Source organism: Meriones unguiculatus, chromosome 1 (genome assembly GCF_030254825.1).
Source record: "Meriones unguiculatus strain TT.TT164.6M chromosome 1, Bangor_MerUng_6.1, whole genome shotgun sequence".
Lineage (NCBI taxonomy): Eukaryota > Metazoa > Chordata > Mammalia > Rodentia > Muridae > Meriones > Meriones unguiculatus.
Window position 1 is genome coordinate 11791531 of NC_083349.1, and position 26384 is coordinate 11817914.

The 26384-nt window shown below is 40.9% G+C and overlaps 1 protein-coding gene across 7 annotated transcripts in view; it reads right to left on the reverse strand.

The window, feature by feature from the left end:
• C1H10orf90 (chromosome 1 C10orf90 homolog) overlaps positions 1-26384 on the reverse strand; it is a 240255-nt gene that overhangs the window by 54122 nt on the left and 159749 nt on the right. The window lies entirely within an intron of this gene.

The following is a 26384-nucleotide window of genomic DNA, read 5'->3' on the forward strand; positions in this document are numbered from 1 at the left end:
GGTAATTCTAACCAAACAAGTGAAAGACTTGTATGATAAAAACTTCAGGTCTCCGAAGAAAGAAAATATCAGAAGATAGATCCTCCCATGTTCATGGGTCAATAGGATTAACATAGTAAAAATAGACATACTACCAAAAGCAATCTACAGATACAATCCCCACCAAAATTATAACATAGTTCTTCACAGATTTTGAATGCTTTTAGTTTCATGAAAATCTCAAAAGCCTAGGATAGCTGAAACAATCCTGAATAAGAACAGAACTTCTGGAGGTCTCACCATCTTTGATTTCAACTTGTACTGCAAAGCTATAGTAATAAAAACAGCATGGTATTGGCACAAAAGCAGACACATTGATCAGTGGAATCGAATTAAAGAACCAGACATAAGTTCACACACCTATGGACACACACACACTCCAAAAACACACACTTGGAAAAAATAAGACAGCATCTTCAATAAATTGTTCTGGTCAAACTGGATGATTGCATGTAGAAGAATTCAAATTGATTCATACTCATCACCCAGCATAAAACTCAAGTCTAAGCAGATTAAAGAGCTCAGCATAAAACCAAATATACTGAACCTGATAGAAAAAGCGTGGAGGATAGCCTGGAACTCATTGGCATAGAAGATTATCTTCTGAACAGTACACTGACAGCACTTACAGACACTAAAATCAACAAGTAATAAATGGAACCTCATGAAACTGAAAAGCTCTGACTGCAAAGGACACATCATTTGGACAAAGTGCCAGCCTACAAATTGGGAAAGGATTTCTTATTATCAACTATACATCTGAAGGAGGGCTAATATCCAAACTATATAAAGAACTCATAAAACTAAATATCAAGAAAACAAATAATCTGATTTTAAAATGGGATACATATCTAAACAGAGAATTCTCAGAGGGGAAACTCAAATGGCTGAAAAACACTTAAAGAAATGTTTAACATCCTTAGCCATCAGGGAAATGCAAACCAAAAATACTTAGAGATTTCATTCTGCACCTTTCAGACTGGCTAAGATCAACAAAACAAACAACCCATGCTTGTGAGGATGTCGAGTGAAGAAAACATTCGTCCATTGCTGGTGGAGTGCAAACTTGTACAGCCACTGTGGAAATCAGTGTTGTGGTTTCTCAGAAAGATGGGAGTCAATCTACCTCCAGATCCAGCCATGTCACTCTTGGACATACACCCAAAGGATGCTTCCTTCATCCTACCACAGAGATACTTGTTCAGCCATGTTCATTGCTGCTCTATTCAGAATAGCCAGAAACTGGAAACAGCCTAGATGTCCCACAACAGATAAATGGATAATGAAAATATGGTACATTTACACAATGGATTATTATTCAGCCATTTAAAATAATGACATCATGAAATCCACAGGTAAATGGATAGAACTAGAAAAAAATCATCCTGAGTGAGATATCCCAAACCCAGAAAGACAAACATGGTATACACTCACTTATATGTGGATACTAGCTGTTAAGTCAATGATTCTATAATAAGCTACAATTTCTAGAACCACAGTGGTTAGGTATAGAGAAAGGGACTAGGGGGTACATAAAGATCTCATTAGAAAAAGGAAGTAGAATGCATAGTGATGGACGGAGGGGGCTGAAATGAGGAGATCAAGTGGGGAGGAGAGCAGAGGGGGACAATGAAGGGAATGTGGGGAGAGACAGATAAAGTTGGTGGTTATCTGAGGGGTAGAATGGAAACCTAATACAGTAGAAGCCTCCGAAAATATATGAAGACAGAGTCCACTCCAGTTCGGGGATTGTATTACATCCAATCATGTTGTTGACCAAAGGGGGTCCCATGGAATCTCCAAACAACCCAGGATGTTGCCAAGGCTATAGTTTACTTTCCACAAACTGACTGCAAGGCCCTTTTGGTGAAGACAACACCTACACAACTCATTAAACATGGAAATGTAAATCTGGTGCCTCCATAGAACCTTCACCCCTAGGTTTCAGTGTTTTTGGTGCAGAAAAGCACTGTAGTGTTTTGAATAGGAATGGCCCCCATAGACTCATGTGTTTGAATGCTTCATCCATAGTGAGTGGTACTATTAACAAGAGGGATGGCCTTGTTGGAGTAGGTGTGGCCTTGTTGGAGAAAGTATGCCACTGTGGGAGCAAGCTTTGAGGTCTCATATGCTCAAGCTATAGCCAAATGTGGCTCAGAGTTCACTTCTGCTGACTGTGGATCAAGATGTAGAACTCTCAGCTCCCTCTCCAGAACCTTGTTTGCCTGTGTGCTGCCATGCTCCCCACCATGATGATAACGGACTAAACCTCTGAACGGTCAGCCAGCCCCAATTAATGTTTTTCTTTATAAGAGTTGCTGGTGTCATGGTGTCTCTTCATAGCAATAGAAACCCTAACTAAGACAGGAACTTTGCACCCTACTAAAAGATAAATGTAAAAAAGTTAGGCACAAATGCTTTGATCTACAATGGTGGCCTGCCTACAAGATATACTAGGGCAATGGTGGCACAAAACTTGTTGGAGGAACCAACCAATATTTAATTTTACTTAAGGCCAACCCCATGAGATAAAACCTATATCCTAACACTACTTAGATGACCAAGAACCAGAGACTAAAAATAAAACCAAATACTATTTTTCTAAAAAAATAAAGTAGCAATAAAATGACTCCTAATGACACTCTGCTATTCTCATAGTTAAGCCCTTCTCGGTCATCATCAGAGAAACTATCCCATGTAGCATATGGAAACAAATACAGAGACCCACAGACAGACATTATACAGAATTGAGACACATTGGAACATCATCCCTAAATGTGAAGTCTCTATCAATTTCCTCAGAGCTTAGGAAATCCAGGAAAAGAAGGCAGGAAGAGTGTAAGAGTGGGAGGCGGGGAATGAAGGACACCAGGAGAACAAGGCCCTGAATCAACTGAGTAAAGCTCATACAAACTCAGCAATATTGAAGTAGCATGCACAGGGCCAGCACAGGTCTCTATCATGTCCTCTGTATATATATCATGGCTTCCAGTTTAGTGTTTTTATGGCATTCTTGAGTGTACAAACAAGTGGGTCCCTGATTCCTGTGCCTTCTCTAGGGCTCTTTTTCTTCTTTTTGTCTTGTGCAACTGTATTGTGATCATTCATTTATCTTATATTTTATTTTGTTATGTTTTTATTATTATCCTTTTGAAGTGTTTGTTTTTTAATGAGAAACAGAAAGGGCGTGGACCCAGATGGAAGGGGAGTTGGGAAGAAATTCAGAGTAGGAGAGGGAGGAAAAACCTTAACTAGGACATATTATGTGAGAAAAATATCTATTTCCAATAAAGGGGGGGAGAGGGGGTGAGAACTTTAGCAAAACCAAGTTTGTGCTTTGTAGAGCTTCCATGCAACATACAATGCAAATGACTATCTGGTCCTGGTCCCAAACAGAGGAAAGAAAAAGCACTTAGAATTAACTAGTTTATTTTTTTGTTAGTGTGTGTCTTCAGTCATTGTGCTCAGTAAAAGTGCTAGGGTGCTCCTCTGACTTTCATAGAGAAATTTTGTATTTTGACTTTCAGTGTTGCACAGTTATCTGAGACCAGTGTGGATTTTTTTTTCTTCCTCTTCCTTTGCTTGTAACCTAGCTGTGTATAAGATTTAACAATTTTTGTTGAAGTTAAAATATCTTTTCAAATACCTAGGCATAGACTTATTTTTATTGATTTTAGAATAATGCGGGATTACTCTTTTATTCTTCACAGCTGAACCTTCCCTTTCTCTTAGAGAATGCATTTCAAAAGTATATCTCCTTAAGCTGGATTTGGTGGCTCATACCTGTAATCTCAACACTCACAAGGCTGAAGCAAAGGGACCAGGAGTCTGAGGACAGTGCAGGCTACAAAGTGAAATGTCTAAAAAAAAATTATGTTCTTAATATCGTGTTGCTATAATCTCTTTCTCTGTGACACCCATGGTGTAGATGACCTATTTTCCATTCTCCGCATTTCTCTCTTTAGAAAAAAAGTTAATTGCTTGTCTAGTTTTAACTCTGTCGTGGACTTTTTGTGAGTACATAAAACTGTGTTAGATAGCCAAAGTATAAAATCTGCTGTGAAGCCCCAGAGCTTCTGTTTTAATGGTTTCTCTGTTTTGTTTGTTGACTTCTATAGCCTTTATATTTGGTTAATTTTTGGTGTGTAATTATTTTATCTCCATTTAAACTTTAAATACAATAAAGTTTAAAGTTAAAAAACAAAACAAAACAAAAAAGTAGATGGTAAAGGATCAGGTAGGAGGCTATGCTAACTCTTACATCTTGGTTCAGTGACTTAGTCACCTTCAAATCTAGGCATATCCTTAACTCCTGCTCCACCTCATGGAAGCCCCCAGCTCACACTGTTATCTGCACCTTAAAACACCCCTGTGCCACCCAGTTTGCTCCTCTACATGCATCACATTCTGTAGAACTGGCTGCCTGACACTCTGTTGACTTTCCTGCTTCATCTGAGATCTGTGAAAAATTCAGTGGGACCATGACTATCCCAGATGGCCTTCCATCACACCTGAGCTAATTCACAAGCTCCTCTCACCAAGACCTGTAATCCTGCCTACCTCCTGAGGCTCAAGGGTCCCCTTTTGACCTTTCTGCATCATTAGCCTTGATGGTATCCCTTGAACATGCCAGCTCCATCCTTATGTCCTGTCAGAGGCTGTTTACTAGTGTTCCTTGTGTCAAGAGCTCATCTTCACTGTCACAGAAAACTCCCTCTTACTATAATTGGATGAAACTGAAATGTCAGTCGCTTAGAAAAACTTCACAGGCACACTGTACAAAGGAGCCACCAGTGCGTCAACACAATCTCATTGGCCAACTTGGCGTGCTGCAGAAGCTCTTGCTGTCACTTGAGGTTCAGCATGGCTAAAGTGTCTAATCTGTGCGGAGCATCCCATGCAGCAAGCTCCATGAGAGCAAAGAACTTGCTCCTGACCCCAGCAACTAGTATCCTGCTACTGCCCCCAACACTTCCCTGGTAACTCACACAACACCACACTCATGCCTCATGCCTTCAGTAAGGATGTTAACCACTGGAGGAGCCACAAAACACCCTGGAAATTCACTTGCTGACCAGTTAATGGAGAAAGTCAAGAGATAGAACACCACCCTAAAGCATCAACGGAGGGAATATAACTGTGTGCGGTGGGCAAGGACTCAATAATTCCAAGGTATTTTGAAGTGTCTCCTTTGTTCAGGCTTTCTGCTACGCACCAGGAGACGGTGGGTCAACCAAACACCCACTGCCCCACAGAGGGAAAAGAGTGGGAAATTCGTGATGGAGAGTAAATGCTTCAAGCCTGGAGATAAGTCCACCCCACTTAGCAGGAAAAAGCATGCTATCCTGAAAGATTCTCTGGATTCTCTGCTTCCATTGCTTCGGAGAGAGAAGAGAAAGGTTTAAATCTATATCCCAACTAGCTGTCGAATCTTCTCTTTCTGTCCTTTTCTCACATACACTTCACTCAGGAAGATAAAGGGAGCCTCCATACTGTTGTGCATGCTGCAAAGAACCTGGGAAAGTAGCATCGTGTGTGTGTCAGCATAGGGGCATTTAGAACCCTGCCCAGGAGCCCTGCCCATACTGACCGCTTGTCCAGGTGATTTATTCCCACCCTCCTCCACTCAGATACTTGTATAAAACCCCTGGCAACTGTAACCAAGGTCACTTCATGTCTCTCCCTCTCTCCGCATGCTGCCTTACAAAGCATAAATGTTTAGAAAGTAGTAAAAAGAGATAGAAGAGCCAGGAAAGAGATGCTGAGAGCTTGATGACACAGTAACCAAGATTGCTCATTCCTTAACTTGCTGGGATTGCAACTGCGGCTTTTACTTAGATTTGAAATGGCTCATTTCTGGTTTCTGACACAATCATCAGCCTACCCATGGAAGACCAATTTCCAGAAGGAAAAAAAAAAAGCAGCATGTTAGCTTTGCAGGTCATGCAAGTTAGACAGCAAAGCCTGTCACATCACTGGGGAGAAAAGGAAACTGAGATGAACTCACACTAACCGTACTTCAGATAAAAAGAACAGGGGAGTTTCTGCTTCCAGAAGAAGAGTTATGGAACAGGCCTGGCTTGGGGTGTCCTTAATTTTAGGTACCCTTCTTCTGTAACATTAGGTACACTATCTGAATTGTATGTAACAACATGCAACATTTTAGAAATTTATATATTTCTAAAGAAAGTCTTTTTTAGAGAACTTTGGTGGCAGATGCCATGCAATGTAAGAGAGTAACAGTATCAGTATGTGAGTAGTATTTGAATGAAGCTATGATAACTAAATGAATCTATTCATCATGTATGTGTGTATCTGCACATGTGTGTGGATGTATGTAGAGGCCAGAGGTCAATCAGAGAAATGCGAAATATATATTTAAGTTTATAATTTATATAACATAAAATTTATATAATGTATATTATAAACATATAAAATATTTAAAAATTATGTTTTTAATGTGTACATGTGTGTTTTGGTGCTTATATAGACCCAAAGTTTACATGTGCATTTGGGTGGTTATATAGACACAAAGAGGGTACCCCAGTCCCTGGAGAATTGGAGTTCCAGGCAGTTGTACACTGTCCAATATGGAAGCTGGTAACTGAACTTCAGTCTTCTGCAAGAGCAGCAAGTACTCAATTTCTGAGCCATCTCTCCAGCCTACACTCTTGTTTGTTTGGTTTTTATTGTTTGTTTGAGACAGTGTCTCTTGCTGGGACCTGGAGCTTGCAGGTGCAGTCAGGCTGGCTAGCCAGCAAGCTCAGAGATCTCCACAGTCCCTGTCCTGGGATGACAAACATACACTACCATGCTTGCTTATTTTTTATATGGCCACTAGAAATCAAGTTCAGGCTCCCATGACCATGAGGCAAGCACTTCATTGGCTGAGCTAGCTCCTTAAGCTAAAGAAATCTTTTTAAAAGCCACACAGCTAGGCACATGTTTAGCAGGTTCTGAAACAGGCACCAGCTGGGATCCATGTAGCACCAAACTGAAAGCATTTCGCACTCAGCAGGTGGAGCTGGGGAAATATGCCGCTGTGCACTTGGCATTCCAATCCTTGTAAGTTTCCTGACTTGTACTCTAATTTCTTTGGTTGAAGAACTAATTCAAGTCAGCTGCAGAGACTCCAGTTTGTGAGCTTTGCCGTTTCATAATGTAATTAAAGATTCACATCCAATTACATCATGTTAGAAATCCTTTCTTAATCCCTTCTCTGCTAATCCAGGACCTAGGGCCTCCTGTGCAGACTGGATCGGTGCTCAGGAGTGAAGCAGAAAGCTCATTTGCAAGAACCAGTTGGAAAACACATGGATGGTTTGGGATTGTGATTTGACACTGTGAAATGTATTTTTGTAAGGGAAGACTAAGGATGGGGGAATACTAGAGAACCAGACATTAAGATTCACCCTGTAAACCCTGGTTTCATGCCAAGAGGATACAAATACCTAAATCTTTCCTCTGCCCTGCAGGGGCCTCAGAGTGAGGCCTAAAATCATCACTGGTTCCATAGACTCCCACCCTCCCTGCCCTGGCTCAGCCCTAAACTTCTTGTCCCTGTTTTACAGTCATCAAGCCCCAAGGGACCTAAGGACATGTTCTGTTTGCTGCATCTTCATCCACTGTGTGTGGATCTTCTACCCCCTGAGGTGTCTGTCACTCTGGTTGCAACTGCTTTACGGATGTTGGGGGCATTCTTCCTCTCCCCTGTGTGCAGGCTGGAACGGAGACTGCCACACTGTTGTCGATTGCTGACCCAAGCACAGTAGCTCACTTGTAGCCTACATTCAAGAGAACTGCAAAATGTGTTATTTTTGTGTCCCCAGTTTCCTCGTGCTTATGTCAGCTTCCTCTGACTACCTCACTATTTTGAATGACCAAAACCACCCCTATTCTTAAAGTCAAAGGAGCTATACCAAATGAAGGGAAGCATAAAAATACAAGTTCAAGATTATCCAGGGGTCACTTTACAAGGGCTCAGCTGGGTACAGGCTAACTGGGGTCATAAAAGAGTTAGCATGCTAAAGACACATTTTCTCTGGAGGGAGATTTTTACCAGTTAGGTGGCTGAACGGCATGTGGGACACGAGGAAATTTCTAAAGCAGAAACTATACACAGCCCATAAGCAGAAAATTCAACCCTATTTGTGATTTAAAATTATACAAAACTGGCAATCAAGTTAGAAAAACATAAATATATATAATTATATATAAATATATCATATATATCTAATTTCAGAGCAATCATGGGGAGAAAGAAAACCTAAGGCCAGTACAGAGCATTGCAATGTCTTCCCAAGTGTTAGAAACTTCAAACTGGTCCTCTGAGGGTTTGTAGCTGCACCAAGCTAAACCCACAGGCTGCTCCGTCACCGATTTCGTCCGGGCACCATACAAACCTTAACCTCAACAGAAGCGACTGATAACATCAAAAGTCTTATCGACATTCAAATAATTTACCCCCAAATTCTCCATCCGGGGATGTGGGTTAAGAGCATGCGTGAACGTGTGGCCAATGTTTCACGCGCAGATATATGCTGAAAAGACAGGAATCAAGCTGGATTCCTAACATTGGAGGCCCTATCAGCTGAAAACAAGATAGCAGCAGAGCTTTGGGCGAGAAACGCCTTGCGTGTGTTGGGCACTTGGTCCCAGTTGGTGGTGCTCTTTGGAAAGGCTGTGAAGCCTTTGGGAGACAGATCCTTCCTGGAGAAAGTATGTTATGGGGCGAGGCTTTGAGAATCTATAGTCTCGTTCTATAGAGTCCGGTTCACTCAAGTGCTTCCTGCTTGCAGTTAAGGATGTTCAACTCTCAGCATCCTGGGGCAGACGCCGTAACTTCCTGTTGCCATGCTTCCCTTGCCATGAAGCACTCCATCCCTCTGTGAATGTAAGCCAACATTAACTTTTTCTTTTATAAGTTGCTTTGGTCGTGGTATTTTATCACAGCAGTGGAAAAGTAGCTGCAATACGCCAGCCGTTTCTCATGGTTATACAGAACTTTCAGTAGCAATGGAAAGCAGTTTACCCTGGTTCCTGGCTTTATAAAAAATTCACATTAGAAAATGCTAACAGCATCAGCAAAACAGGTCCTAGAGAACAGGCCAAATTCCCACATTGAAACTCTAATCCCAGTCCAGTGATATTATCAGATAGGGTTCACCCAAAAGTGAGCTAAACAAGGATGAACATCAAGCTTGCCAAACTGGATGTGGAAAAGCCCATAAGGCCTCTCAAATATCCACAAAGAACTGCAGGTAACTGAGCAAAACTGATAGGGAAATAGGTGGTCCTTCCCAGCGGAGAGCACTCAAGTGGGTGGTGTCAAAAACCGCCAGCCTGAAACATATATACAAGCAGCATTATATTGAGCGAAAGGGTTATATTCAGGAATATATATGTATATACAAATACATATATTCATGCAATAATAGTTGATGAAAAAAGAGGCCATGAATTTGAAGGAGAGGAGGTGCACATGGGAGGGTTTGGAGGAATTAAAGGGGAGGGAGAAATGTTGTAATTAAATGAAAATCTCAAAAATAAAAAATTAAGTCATGAGGGTGGCGGCCTCATGAATGGTATTAGCGCCCTTAAAAGAAGAGGCCCCATGTGATGTGAGGCTACAGCAATGTCCACAAACAGAAGGGGGCCCACACCAGACCCTGCCTTGTAGCCCTTGATCTCACAGGGCCAGCCTTCAGAACTGTAGGGCATCCCTATTGTCTTTCCTTTGCATTCCCATTGTAGTACCATTGAAGTCTATGAAAAGAAACGAAGAGGTGTACCAGGTTTGTGTATAAGATAATTAATATTGCTACAATGATGAATTTATCTCCAGAGTTGATTTGGGTGGGGAGGTGTGTGGGTTTGGTGCTTGTGTGTGGGTGTGCATGTGTGTGGGTTCACTGACTCATGTGGGTGCCTGTGGAGGTCAGAGGTTGACTCAAGATGTCTTACTTGACTGCTTCTCTGCCTAATTTTATCTATCTGTCTATCAATCTATCTAAATCTATCTATCTATCTATTTTTGTGACAGGGCCTGTCACCAATCTTTGAGCCCATCTTTTGTCTAGACTGGCTGAGCAATGAGCCTCTAGGGCCACCTTAGCCCCCAGCACTGGGGTTACATGAATATGCTATCACATAAGCTTTTATGTGGGTGCATCTAAACTCAGTGGTAAGCTAGCACCTTACCACTGAGTCGTCTCCCCAGCTCCACATTTAATTTTTAATTTTAACTTTTAAAAAAACTAATGGCCAGCCACACATGGTGGTGCACATCTGTAATCACAGCACTCAGGAGACAGAGGCAGGTGTATTATCTCTGTGAGTTCGAGGCCAGCCTGGTCTACAAACTGAGTCCACCAGGACAGCCAAGGCTACACAGAGAAACTGTCTCATAAAACCAAAACCAAAGCCAAAACAAAACAAAATAAAACAACCCTCCCCACAAAAAAAAAAAAAAAAACAACCCAAATGGCCATTGTTACAAAATTCTAGTGGAAAATTTATATTAATAAAACATTTTCTTGTAATGTGGTAGAATGGGTACCCCAAGATTCCAAAGCTATAAAGCAACTAAGACTTTGGAAATATGCATAAAACACATATTTAAAAAAATAGTACTCGGCTTCAAAACAACTCTACAAAGGTTCAAAAACAACAACAAACAAACAAACAAACCCAAAGAATAAACCCAGGTGCTGTGGCAGCTACTTCTGACTGCCTACAGGCTGGAGTTTAAGGTCAAACGGAGGAAGACAACAAAACGCAGGACTTGGAAATGTGAGCGGGCCTCCGCGTAGTGTCATCGTAAGCACAGGCTGTGTCCAGAGCCCACACAGCCTACTCAGGACGAGCAACCACAAGCTGAAGAGTTCACAGAAGAGGCCCGTCAAGTGATAGGGCGGGGAAGAGACAATGATCCTCATCCCAGGATTTTCCAATGAATATGAACTTAGAACATGTGTGTGGAAGAATCCAAGTGAGAGGTTCATATGCACAGACACACACACACACACACACACACACACACACATATCTCAGATCTTAATAACATACAGGGTAGAGAATAAACAGTATCTTTAAAGGTATATAAAAGAGATTATTGAAATTTTGAATAAGGAACAAGAATATACAAAATAGCCAAGTTGATCTCACCAGAGCTAAAAGTCCTAAAAAAAAAAAAAAAGTACGTTATGTGAAATTTTAAAACTCTCACAATTTTGGATACATCTAAGATGAAAATAATGGAGTAAAACATAAAACTGTAACACACGGAATCAGAAGTAGCCAATGTAAAAGACAGGTTAGGAGAAAGACCATAGAAGGAGAACACAGGAACCACACCTAGAACCTGAAAAGAAGAAACAAAGTAGGACATAAGCACCTGGGAAATCTTCACAATAAATGCAATAGCTATTAGGTCCATGAAATGAATCAAGAACACCAACCAAGAAGACACCTACATTTAAATCACAATGGAGTCTAACGCAACACAGAGACATCTTCCATGTGGCCCAGAGGAACGGCACAAAAGCATGATGGTTACATTACAGATACCTTCTGCAAGGCAACCGATGAAGCCAAACACGAGAAGGATAAAGTCTCCAAGTACTGAGTAGAAATCACAGGGTGTTACTTCTTCACCAGGTCTTTAACTATTAAATACTAAATATTAAACATTTTACGACCTTATCTTCCCTTAGCCTCACGCCAGTCTGAAACAGTTTGGCACTGAAGCTCCCCAATGCATGCTTTAGATCTGAAAACAGATCTAAACAGACACAAGCCATGGGAAGGAAGCAGAGGCGATGGCAAACAGGGCACAAGCAGACAGTGCATGAAAGTAATGGTCAGTCTGTTAGCATCAGAAACAGAAGCAGGTAGACCTGATGTGAAAGAGCTGTGCAGAATCTTCTGGATGGAAGTGGACTACTCCAGGATGCTACATTGTTGGGAAGAAGAGACCTTTGACTTTGTTATATTCACATAATACAATTTCCATGTGGTCAATAAAATAGTGAAAGAGAGAGAGAGAGAGAGAAAGAGAGAGAGAGAACACCACCTTCAACTAGCAGAGGTAAAAAGCAGAAAGAGAAAAAATTTCACTCAGCACATGGCTGTGTAAGAGATAAAAAGGCAGAGGTGAAAAAACCTAGAAAACTTAATATGACAGATTATAAATGGATACACATAAATAATTAAGAAAACTATGAGTAGTCTCGTCTTTCTGTTTAAATATTTGGGAATGGCACATGGTGTTTCAAGAAAAAAAGAATTGGATATAGTCTTGCTCTCTCTACATCTCATCTTAAAGACACAATTAAAATAAAGTGATATTGAAGAACCTATGCAGAAATACTTTGAACACCAAACATCATCTCCAGGAGTTTAGATTCCGAAATATTTGCAAAAAATACATGTTCGGACCTTTTTTTTTTTGGGGGGGGAGTAAGGCCCAAGTCTAAACACCTGTGTTTCACACACATGCTATATGCATAGCCCAAAGATAATTTTAAACAGCATTTTAAATAATTCTTCTCACAAAAATTCCACGGCGAAGGATTTTTCTCTTGTGTTATATCAATGTTCAAATATATTTATGCTGTGAAACATTTTAGATTCTGGATTCGAGATGTTCAGCCAAGTAGAAAACTGGCAAATAGAAAATATCAATACAATAAAAATATGGATCTGAGGGGAAATAAAAATAATACAGTGTTAAACGTCTCTGTAGACGGATGGAAAGAAAAGGTAAACCACTGTTATGAGAGATGAACCAAGGACAACGCTGGAGACCAGGCACACTGGAAATACTGTGAAGAGCTCTACGTGAATCACAAATGACTTGGATCAAATGGCAGATTCTCTCAAGACGCAAATTCCCAAACAGGCTTAAGAACTAGAACACCTGGCTGATGACTATCCTGGCTAGTTTTTATGTCAACCTGGCATAGGCTAGAGTCATTTGGAAAGAGAAAATCTCAATTGAGAAAATGCCCCCACCTGGTTTGCAAGGCAAGCGTGCAGTGCATTTTCTTGATTGATGGTTGACATGGGTGGTTCCACCCTTGGGCTGATGGTGCTGTGAGAAGGCAGACTGAGCAAGCAATGGGGAGAAACACAATGAGCAGTGCTCCTCCATGGATTCTGCTTTAGTTCCTGCCTTGAATTTCTGCCCAGATTTCCTTGGATGATGGGCTTAAGCTGTAAGATGAAATAAAGCTTTTCCTCTCCAAGTTGCTTTGGGTCATGGTGCTTTATCACAGCAATAGAAACCTAACTAAGACACAATGAAAGTGGAAAAAAAAAACAAAACAAAACCCTGAATTTGTAATGAAAACCTTCCCTCGAACTGAAATTATGGCCAAGAGAGCTTCTCTGGTGAGTCCAATCCAACACTAAGAGCCAGAGTTGAGAAGCACTTCCAACTCATTTTCTAAAAGCTGGTGTCTCCATGATAGCTAAGCCAGAAGTACTTCATAAGCAAACACACTAGTGTCTCACAAAATATATCCACAAATATTAGCAAATGAAATTTAGCAATATTATTTTTTATGATGCAATTTATCCTGACCAAATAGCAATCCCAAGTTAGCATGAAAATCAATGCAGTTCCCCCAGGTTCATAAAATAAAGAAAACTACTATTGTTATGCAAATAAGGGCATAAAAGAACTTGTCAAGACTCAATGCCCAGGCAAATCAAGAGTCCTCATCAAATTAGTAATAGGAACAAAAAAAAATTAGACCAAAAAAAAAAAAAAAAAAAAAAAAACAAAAAACACAAGGGACTTAAATAGGCATTTCTCCAAAAGTCTACAAATTGTCAACAGGCACACACACAGACACACAGACACACATACACACACACACACCATTCAACCAATAAAAAACAAATGAACAAAAACAAACAAACAAACAAAAAACCTTTAGGGAACTGTAAGTAAAAATCACAATGAGATAGCACTTCATATTAATTAGGATGGCTATTTAGAGTAAACAAGTATGAATGAGGGTGAACAGAAATGAGGACCTTTGTACTTTGCAGTAGTAATGCCCAGTAGTGCAGTGGCCATGGATAGCATATGACAGTTCTTCAAAATGTACGAAAAGAATTGACATAATTCATCAATTTCACTTGGTGCACGAAAGTACCAAGTACCAAGTACCCCAACAGTGAAAGCAGGGCATCAAAATAATATTTGTACACACACCCACGGGAGCATTAATCAAATCAGACGGAAGATAAGCATAATCCAAGTGACCATCAGCATATGGATGGACACAATAAAGCATATTCACGTAAGAGACTGTTATTCTGCCTCAGCAAAGAAGCAGACTGACTGATGTCACACTATGGATAAAAACTCCAGGTACTGTGTGAAGGTAAAATGACCCATTTGCAAAAGGACAGTTGATGTATGATTCCACTCACATGAGGTCCCCAGAGTAGTTAATTCAGTAGATTCTGGTTACCAAGGGATGGAGTGTCAGTTTTAATGGAGACAGAGTTTTTGTTTATAAGACGGAAAGAGCTCTTGGGATGGGTGTGGTGACAGCTGCCAAACATCTTTAATTTACTTAACACCATGGAACTGCTCACTTAAAAACTAGTAAAATTTCCCACAGTAAAAGGAAAAATATAAACAGTGTTTTAAATAGATGGAATTTACATTTTGTAACATCCTTATACTTAACAGGGAACAAGACAAAGATGCTGTCTCCCAGTACCTCTCTTTACATCCTACTTGTGATGACACCTTGTGCAATAAGGCAAGAAAAAGAAAATCAAGCATAAAGGATGGCATTCCATAGTCTTTTCCCCATCTCTCATCTCCTATATTCTTCTCCCTCCCTATTCTGCATCATTGCCTGAGCTTTAGAGGGGTAGAACAAATACATGTCTCATTTAGGGCTGGGCCCTCATGTATGAAACTGTCAAAAACAACAACAGTAACAACAACAAAAGGAAAATTGTTAGGCATCTTACTCAACATGGCTGTACTGGCTAAGATCTTTTTAGAGAACCTTAGCATTAAAAATAATTCTATAGAAATCAATTATGTGTGTGTTGAGAAATAGATTAATATAACTGATTAACATACCATTCATAATATGAAAAAAGGAATCTATTTTATCCACACTGAAAATTATAAAACGCTGATGAGAGACATTAAGATTCTACATAATGGAAGACCAAGGATTTATTTCCATTTATACCGACATGAATATTGACGCATAGGGCTGAAGGTGCTAGAACGCTGACTATCAAAGATCACGTTTTGCAGGTGACAGAAATATTTTGTGGCAGTGTCACTGCTTTTAGCTGTATTCAAAGTTCTGTGATTTTATTTTTAAAGTTTCAATTAATGTGTTTTTCATTTAATAGAAGAATGTTTCAGATTCTGAAATCAGTCTGGAAATTTTTATATTCTCTTGTTCCTCACTCATAAATTTAATTATCTGTTTTATATGCCTTTAAACATGATATTTATTTTATAATCTTTTATCTTTTTTCCTTTATCTGTAAGTAAAGAGTATCTCAAAACAGTGTACGAAGGAGTACAGAATTAGATTAGGAGGACTTCCTTAAAGTGCAAATTAATGTCTGACGAGGCCTGATAGCACTTCGGCTGGCTGCTACCATGGCTAGATCTGTCCGTGCCACTGGGGCACACTAAGAATAGCTAAAAGGATCCCCCCATCTTTCCCATACATGGATGGGAGCTTCTGTGACTCACACAGTATTCATGTTGCCTGAAATTCCTACAAGGAAACACCTGTATAAGCCAGGGAAATCCTTGCATCAACAGAGCTCCACACAGGGCGGTACTGCCAGCCAGTTCTGAAATAACAGACTTCTCATCAATGGTCCCCGTGGATAAGTGGCATACAGCCTCCAGAAAAAAATAGATTCTCGTCTTACACCACACAGGAAATTCATCTGGAAGGATTACAGATTTAAATAAGGAGAAGAATGTGGGCTGGAGGAGCCTTTCCAAGCCTGTTGGGGAAGAGATAAAAGGTGGGTGATTAAGGCAACAAAGAATCCGATTGCGGAAAATTACCAGAAGCAGGCATGATGACTAAAGGCAAGACAACAACCTGGGAGAAATCCTGGAACAGAAAAGGGACATTAGTGAGGACTCCAGGAGCCTCCCCTGCCACTTAGCTAATACTATGCATGGGACCAGCCTTGATGTCTTAGTTTAGAGCTGTGATACTCCACAGGGGTCAACTTTACTCCCTGGGGCGATGCTGGAGACATTTTGGGACTGCACCCCATAGTGAGCCGGAGAGCAGTGCTGCTGGCATCTATCAGTGGGGACCAGGAAACCTCCTAACACTCCTACATGACAGCACCAAATGCCCCAGTGTCTGGGTTGAGAAGCTGCTAGCCAAGTGTATTGAGTGGGCAGTGAAGAGGAAACTAGAAGGGGGGAGAAGCTCAGACAGGGCTACTTGGAAACTTCCCTTGCTGCCTTGTGACTCTTCGTTCATCTGAACATTTTTTTTATTTCAATTTATTCATTTTTTTATCCCTGCTACAGCCCCTTCCCTCATCCCCTCCCAACCCCACCCAGATGCCCCTCAGTGGAGGAACGGATACAGAAATTGTGGTACATCTACACAATGGAATACTACTCAACAATTAAAAACAAAAAATCATGAAATGTGCAGGCAAATGGTGGAAAATAGAAAAGATCATCCTGAGTGAGGTTTCCCAGAAGCCGAAAGATACACATAGTATATACTCACTTGTAAGTGGATATTAGAAATATAGGATAAGCGTACTAAAATCTGTACACCTAAGGAAGCTAATCAAGGTAAGATGCTCCATCTTCATTCAGAAAGGTGAACAGGACAGACATCAGAAGAGGGAGAAAACAGGGAACAGGACAGGAACCTACCACAGAGGGACTCTGAAAGACTCAACCCAGCAGGGTATGAAAGCAGAAGCTGAGATTCATATCCAAACTTTGGGCAGAGCCCAAGGAATCTTATGAAAGAAGGGGGGGATAGAAAGACCTGGAGGGAACAGGAGCTCATCTGAAATTTTAATTTGGGAGTTTTAGCAGCTACAGGCTTTGATCATGGATGTTGTTTCCCCTTACTAAAAATGCACAAAGAATGCTGTAGTGGTGAGGTATGATACTTGAGGATGCCTAGAGAGGTTGTGGAGACACTACGCTGTAGAGGCCTCTGGTAAGCTGCGCTCACGGACCTTAGGATTATGTTCATCTTCTTGCCCAAGGCCTAGGAATCTTGCTTATAAAATCACACGAAGTGTCCCTGTTTCTTTCAAAGGACATTTATCAACACATTGTTCAAAAAAATTTTTAAATAAAAATAATCTACCTAACAGTAAGAGTTTTGGTTTTCAAGGTTAAGTAGATGCAGAAGTAGAAGGCTTCACAACCACTAGATGCTTAACAGGGAATTATGAACGACACAAGTGGACAATCCAGGCGCATCCTCCCACTTTTGTTTAGAAAAAAAATAAAGAAAGTATTATATTGAGGAAAAAGAAAAGTTTGATGTATTTAATGGGAGAATTCATGTAACCTATGGGAAGCCTTACTGGGTTAAGGCTGATTTTCATGTTTCTATTTTTACTTCAATTTTAATTTTTATAATGTACACTTTACTTTTTAAATAAGAAATAAAATGATAAAAGAAAGAGAGGAGCTGATTCACATAAATCTTTTTCTGAGCAACAGATTTTCACAGAATGCTAAACCTGGAAGAAACCATAGCCAACAATGCAGTCGTAATCCAAGTAAGTTTTAAAGATGCCCAAAGGGGGCTTGAATACAGCAAATTATGTCAGCATAATGTCCCTCTCACATTCAGTGACCTTCCAAATGCACCACACTGTGACACATAGCATGCATTTGGTGAGCCATTCCTCCAAATTCTATGGCTGGTGTCAGCTGTTCTGCCATTCACAGCTCCATGGGATATAACTTCTGCGTTGAAGTGTTTCACTTGGTCTTACAGGCACAAGAACATTCGTTCTGACCCAGGAACTCGAAAGAAAATCATATGCTCACTGTCTTGATGGGCCATCTGAACAAAAACATCCGAGCATGGTCTGTCCAGGAAAAATTGCATTCAGGAGTCTTAACTCCTGAACATTCCAGAGCCAGATGAAGACACCACGCCACTTCACTTAACTACCACTCCTTGGAGTAAGGAGTGAACACACTTTAAATAGAAGTATATAATCTCTATCTTGTTCAACTCGTGTATTTATACATGCAAAGGTAGGACAGAGCCAGGAAGAGTATGTTTTGTGCAAAAGCTGTCATGAGTTTCTACTTATTTGCAAGAGCTGGACTTCACAAAGTTGGCCCTGAATTCTGAGCAACTGTAGAGATCTAGTTGCGACACTGACTGCAGCTCTGAGAATCCCCAAGTTTCTCAGAAGACACACAGCTCTGAGAAGCACAGGGGTCTCAGGATTTTCTTTTTCTTATGGGGCACATAGAAATAGTGTCATATAATAAATGATGGCTACACACTTAATAAAAGTTTCTGAGCACACATAGGTGAACGTGGAAGCTGGGTTTGATGACACACATCTGTGATCCTAACACTGAAGAGGCAGAGGCCAGAAGGGTCACGGCAAAATCTAGCCTATCCAAGGATACATAATGAGGTTATGTTTCAAGAAAACCAAAACCAACCAGCCAGTTAACCAACCAACCAACAAACCAACCAAATGGTGAACTTAGGTGTCAGCAGGACATCCAAGGATGCAGTATTAGGATATTAGGACATTAGATATTAGGATCCATGCATCCTAATATCACAACTCATAGAGAAAACAGTTTTTAAAAACAACTCTAATTTTGGTAGCTTTTATGTTCAACTTTTGATTCTACGGACAACCTCCTAGAAACTAAAAATATAAGCTCATCCTGTGGTTATGACTGGAGACATTCCCCAGGTCATGTGTCACAACAATCAGAGTGAGCAAGGGCAGGTAGGCAGTTCAGGGGAAAGAGTCTAATCCTAATTGTGATGACAAGGGTTATGAACCACCACCACACATGCCTGCCCTCAAGGATGCCTTGAAGAGCCTCTGATATTCAAAACACAGAGAAAAGATAAACTCATCTCCCCAGATGGCTCAAATAAGACAACACTAATTTGGAAGCATTGATTGTTATATAGGATCAGTGTTGGGTGGGATGATCCACTATGTGATGTCCTTTCCAGGTAAGAACAATTTTCTAAACTCTCCAAGGACAACCTCAGGCTGTGCAATAAAGTGCCTCCACAGAAATGCCTCCATGCTGCTGTGGTCTAATGGGTAATGAACTGAGTATTTGATAACAACATGAGAAGCCTTTTCACATTTCACAGCAAGCTCTTTGGAAAATAGTTTAAAAAGAATTTGAATCTGTTATATTATCTTCACTTGCCTCCTGATCTCCAAAGTTGGCTGTCAATACCAAAGAGGATCACATCTTATCCAAAGGTCTCAGATTTGCTCTAAGGATACTGGGAAGGAAGAAAACCTTCACCAAGACAAAGGAGTTAAATATACCATCTATTACTCACATTTTTGATTTTCCATTTTCTAGGTCATCTGTAGCCAAAACATTTTTCCTTACATAACTCATCACTATACCACTTTGTCCTCCCAGGACTGTTTTAAAACTTATTTCCAGAAAATAGCCCAGACCACACCAAAACTAATGATAATGACAAAACAATATTGAGTTCTACTCTGAATTTACATAAGTAGCTTGATACATGTGAATAGCCTATAAAGGATGTGGTGAGTAACTAGCTCAATGGACGAAATGCAGTGGGTCCTTTATCCAAAGCCCATGGTGCCTCTGCTGGTGGCCCTCGTAATAACTGTGACTCATTCATGTCTAGACAGATGTTCTACTATTTCCTAATTCAAAAATTCAGACCATTATCTGGTCAGTCTTAGGTCCTTGAATCCATTTCTCTTTACGAATCCCTGGCAAATCTGAACAAACAGAGCATTAGTAATGACTTTCTCCCTGACATTGTAGAGACGTGACCCATTCATATAAGGAAGGATGTTACTCATAAATAAAAAGAAAGTGGGGAGAAATGGGTCTTGTCTTCTAGAGAGCTGACTGGGATGATGAAAAGGGGCAAATTTGAGCCCTTATGTATGATGGAATAATATGAAAAGTATAGTTATCATTCTGGAAGAGATGACCCCACCTCATTCAGATTTACCACTAATGAAATAAAACTTAAAACCTCCCACATCTTTGTGAAACACTGCTCAAATGTTTTTCCTTCAACATTAATTTAACCATCTGAAAGATGACAAACTTGTCTCATAATATTTGACAATTGTGACTGGCTTCTCAGAGGAAACACAGCTTAGAGATCCTCATTCCCCAATTTCCAAACCAACTGGGGATTCTGTAGTTTTCAAAACCTACCTCTTGGTGGTGAATCTTACATGGCTCCCTTGCTTCGCTGGTTAGAGGTTGTTAGGTTCTGGTATGAGGAGTGATGGTACAAGGAAGAAGACATAGGGCTGTGATGTCACATCAGTTGCTTTGTTGGCTCATCAGAATATCGTGACCTCCACCCAGCACCCAGAACCTGAGTATCAGCTCTAAGTCCCCTGGTGCTCTGCAGGATGGAAGCAATGACTCCCATTGTTCTCACCTTTTTAGAGTGTGGAGCCTAGAAGGCAAAGAGCCACTGAAGAGTACAGAGGTCAAATTAAAAGACTATTACCTACACAAGTGAGTTTTGTTTCAGCACCATGGGATCAGAGAGCAGCCTAAAGCCTAGAACCAGACTGATACCGTCAGTCAGGGAATGAGAACAGACTGTCCAGATGGAACTCTGGTATGGAGGTACCAGAAGGCGCTAGAGCTGAACAGGTGCCCCAGCCGTTAGTGACAATGGTGACTGGCACACAGTTGATGACAATGGGCTAGCAGCCATGATGAATAGTTAAGAAAACAGGAAAATAGCAAGAGACAATTTGGCAGGCTTTGGCCAGAAGATATGAGGCAGCCCTAGAATCAATGATGTGAAGGAGTAAGGGACCAGAATACATCTCCCTTTGACTGACATCACTCCATCAGATTCCAAGAATTACCCTGATAATGTAGCTCTGCTGACAGCTACCGTGACAGATCACTCCAGCCTTGGTCCCTGCCCCAAGTGAATTAATGGATTAGGAAAGAATAACTCAAGTGACCATCTGGTAGACCTCTCCCACCGAAATGATGAGGTCCTTGCAGGCAAGTGACATAAGTTTCTAAAAAGATTATCCTTGAGCATGGGTGGCACAATTTGTCAAAAGGCCCAGGTGACAGATATTTTGGTTTTGTGGGATGCACAGTTTCTTTTCCAAGTCTTTAGCTCTGTCGCAATAGAAGTAGCTGGAGAACATCGGTCGTTGGGGGATTGGGCCGAGTCAGTTTGCTGACACCTGATCTCAAACTGTTTTGTGAGGAGACTCAAAGGAAACTGATGAAATGAGGTTCCAGTTTCTGCATGCGTTCATATGCACACTAAAACACCTTCTGGCTCATGTTTAGGTTAATACAACAAACAAAAACTCACTTTCCCCAATTATTCTTGCTTCAGAGAAGGACCATGCACCCACTTTCAGCTGGTCAGGGTGTAGCTATCCTGTTCATTCTCATCTCATTGGGGAGTGCTGCAGGCAGGAGCAACCTAGGGAAATCCAGAGGGCTATACACAATGCTGGACACCCCAGTCCCTATAGCTGACAATCCATCTGGTCCACTGCAAGCCACCTTCAAAACCTGCCTTTGCTGAGTCCATTTTTGTTGTCTGTGTGTATACACTTTCAGAGCAAAGCACTTTGTACTGGACAACCAAAAGAAGGGCTCATTCCTTGCAGAGGCTAGCTCATCAGCACTTTCTCAGCACTCATCAAAGGTTGTGACCCTGTGAGAATTGAGGCTTCCCCATTCCTTATTGGCATGTCTACTGATATTGTCCTATTTGTGTGTATGGGTGTGTGTGTGTGTTTGTGTGTAACACTAATAGTCAGGTTATTAATTTGAGAGTGAGTGGTGGGGCGTGGAAGGATTTGGAGGAAAGGGACTAGGAAACGGCTAAGGAAAAAAGAAAGGGGAAAGTGTAGTAAATATTTTAATTGCTTCAATGTTTTAATTATTACTTATAAAGTATTAATAATATCTTAATTATCAATATTTTAAATATTTTAATTAAAATTATGCACTTGAAGAGTTAAAAAAAAGAACATGGCTCTGGATCTGAACACTTTGCAACAACTTCAACACTGCCCTGAGTTCAAGGCCAAGTCCATTCTCACAGTTGCCCAGTGTATGTGAGTGAATGGGCAGAGGTCAATTGGAAGAGAATAGTTTATTGTTATCTTTACATGGGTGAGAAGATGACAGTCCATAGTCCACCCGCAGTCTTGTTCTAGGTGGATCCCGGGAAGACACTTGTTTCCGAGAATGATGGAGGTGCAGTAGAAAGTGCAGAGCGGCCAGCTCTGACGTGCACTACATGGCACACCCTGGGAAGACACCCTTCATCAGTCCACCTTAGAGAATTAATCAGCAAGCAAGAACTCATCAGCCAAGGTCACATCCACTCCCTGGAACACAAAGGTCCACCCCTCTTGCTCCAGCTCAGACCAACACTGAGGAGCCATTCCTAATCCTGAAGTTGCTGTGGCCTTTGTTTTGTCTGTACACCAAGAGTACCTTCCTTATCTGCTCATGCCTGTTTCTCTTCCTTCAATCCATGGTCATTTTCACAAGTACTCCTTAGGATATAGTGTGTACACTGATCTCCACCTCAGACTCTGAGTCCCAAGAACACAGGATGTAATACTGGCAAGTTAGCATATTACAGGCAGGCTAGGTCTGGTATGCCCTTTGCCTTTGTAAATAAAGTTTTATTGGCAACAGTCATATCAGTCTATGCATCGCAGTGCTTTTCCACCAGAACAGCAGAGGTAAGTAAATGTCATACAAATAATATGGCCTGTGACGGTAAACACACTTTCCTTAAGAGGAGAAGAGAGACGAGAGTAGCAGTGAGAAGGAGAGATTAACAGTGAGGAGAGAATTGGAGAGAAGGAGAAGAGAATAAAAGGAAAGAGAGTGGAGAGGAGGAAAGAAGAGGAGAGGAAAGGAGACAAGAGAAAAAGAGAGAAGAGAAGACAAAAGAAGAGGAAGGGAGAGGGCAATGAAGGGGAAAGAAGAGGGACATGAAGGTAAGAGAAAAGAAAGAACAAAAGATTGCTTTGTATCTATCTGGATGTCTCAAGAAGAAAGAGAGCTTTGGAGACATATCATGGATACAAAATAAACTAAAGCAATAGTTAATGTATCAGAATCAATAATGGATCAATTGCTCACTCACTGAAGTCAAAACTATTCAGATCAATATTAAAATTCTCACAGAGACCCAGATTTCGGATAGGGAAGGATCTCTGTGCTGATGAGCTTTAACCAAATCAGTCACACTAATTATTATATCTAACCAGAAACCCATTTGAGGCCCACTGGCCACCACCCCAGGATATGCTCCTGAACAGTCTTCAAATACCACCTTCTATGGTGACAGTGGCAATCACTGGGTACCACAACACCCAGATGACAGGAACCATAAACACAGCTCTGGCACTTAGTGATGCACTGACTTAGGTAAGTCATTTAATCTTTGAGCCTTATTTTACTTGACTACAAAATAGGCATAACTGATACTTTCCCTACAAAATTCTTCAGGTGATTTAAAATAATGGACATAAACCTGGGTCTGGTACTGGGAATTTTAATAACAAATACCATGAGTGGTGTGAAGCTGATGATGAGAACAAGGGTAGTAACAATCATCAACGTTTCCCTCACTGTAGGGGCAGAGAGTTGTGTGGTGTTTACCTGTACAGGATGCTCACTCACAGTGAAGACAAAGTGTCAAAGACCAAGGAGGTAAGCAAAAAAGAGACTGAGTTCTTAATTTCAGTTCCAAAAGCAAAGCAGGAGGCCACGTGTCTGCTGGGAAGTTTTCTCCCAGGGGACAGAACCTCCCTGTTTTTATGAAGTGGTTGCCTGTATCCCACCTCCCCTCGTCTCAGGAGTCTTCCTGGGTGCCTGTCTCCAAGGCTTGCTCAAGAATACTGTCTACAGAACTTTCTACCCAATGGCCGAGTGACTACAGCTAAAACTGTCTTGACTCTGCCTATGGACTCTCCCATACAGCACCTACAAAGGCAGCTGGATGTGAGCAAAGTGAGCCCACGGGGATCCTGCTTAGGAAGGGTTCGAATGAAAGGAGTTGGCTTCAGACACTGAGAAAGATGAAGTCCATCAATAGTGTGTGTAGCCACAGGAAGTCATCAAGAATGCCTCAGATACAACGGCACTTACAGACAAGAAAATGCAGGGTTCCTTCAAGGCTTAATGAGCGTGGCCATTGTCTGAGAGTACTTGCATTAAGGCTAAAAGGCTCTGTGAGGGTGGCCAATGAGCTTGCAAGTGCACCCTGGGATGATTGTGTGCCCGTACCAGGGTAGACTGTGATCATTAGAGCTAGTGGATTGTTCTTGTAAACTTCAGGCAGGAATCCTGTGGCATGAAGAGAAATGTTTTCTCATTATCCAACAAGATATGTTTATATTATCATAGTATATATTTATTATATTATAATACATTATGTATTATGTAGTGATGTAGGTGTATAAACGTGTTCACATATGTATGCATTCAGGCACACCAGAAGCACATGTCCCAAAGAGTAAACTAGCCCCTATTCTAATGGAGCACAGCTTTCTAAAAGACACAAGAGTTGCTGCTGTCCTTTGGGCCTGAGGATTAGGAACTATTTCTCTGAATGTCTTCTCAATCTTTGATGTTTTCTGTGGTGTAGGATATTAGGGTAGAAACTGCTGAGACTCAACATGGTACTTCTTCCCTTCAAAAATTCCATCTGGGGCTGATAGAGAATGGGAAATAAACTTAAGCTTGAAGATAGTCAAGAACGCTAATCACTAAGTGAAGAATATGTGCCTGGAATTGTATGGTGTCACTGTCCATATTCATTGAGCTAGAAAATAAGAGAATGGTGTTCAGGGTCCCCTGAGCCTTTGTGGCTTTCTTCAAATGGTAGGATGCAGTCCTGTGATTTCGAGTCCAGCTCTAAATGTCTCTACAAACATGGCTATTCTGAGGGATATAGCCCCATAGGAGGCAGAACTAACTTCCACTAACCCAGCTTAAAAAAAAAAAAAAAAAAACTTTACAGGAACAGTCAGCTTCTGTACAAAGCCATAGAGAAGCTGCTCTGCTCTGAGATGGCTGTCTGTGATCTGGATCTGGTTATTTTTAAAGAGCCTTTGGTGAAAATTTCTAAAAATTCCCATTGACTACCCTACACTGTGAGACAGAGCATCGAGTCTGCTCACCATAAAGCGCAGTTTCTCTATTTCTGGAATCATCATCAATAAGGAAGATGAAGCGTTCAGCTTGAGCAGTTGCCTTAAATACTAAAGTGGCGTTTATCTTTGGAACACAGACTGGCTGCTTGCGTCTTCCCGCATGCAATGAGTTTGTTGATTTGAGCATTTCAATAGTTTAATCAATCCAGAAGCTATATCGAATTTACTTCAAAGATCTCTGAACATCCAGTATATCTACACTTGTTAAAATTAATTACATCATTTAACACTTCCACATGCATTATAGTTTTTAAGTGTTTTACAGTCATTTTTATTAATTAATAAACCCTTAATGGATGAGAAATTCATACTATAAAATTACTATGCATATGCTGCATTTTCAGTTTTACTATTATTTCTTTTAAATATTTTTCCCAAGTGGAAAGTCCATGACTCATAAACCAGTCACTCTCACAGAAAGTGCAACTGAAAATAGACGTTTACCCAGAGACAGAAATCTGGGCTGCCTTCCTCCCTCCAAGACAGACTTGCTTCCTCTCCTGAAAGCCAAAGGGTCTCAGGGAAGCCCACCTGGGAAATTCTGTCTGGCCCTGAAATAGCAACAAGCCCCCGCCAGGATGCTCCAGACACAACCCAAGACACATGATCCCATTTGCTGCTGTTTGGGAAGGAACATTCTGACCTTCCCATTAGAAAGCATACTACAGTCACTGCACACACGCGCACACACACACACACACACACACACTCCATTAGAGAACTCAGGTGTAGTTTTTAAATGTTTATGCTAACACACTTATCAGTGACGTGATTAAAAAGTAAAACAAACAAACAAACAAACAAAAACCTCAGAATTCTAGACAATCCCTCAATATTCAGATGTTGGACTCCTAAAAAGTTAAAAAAAA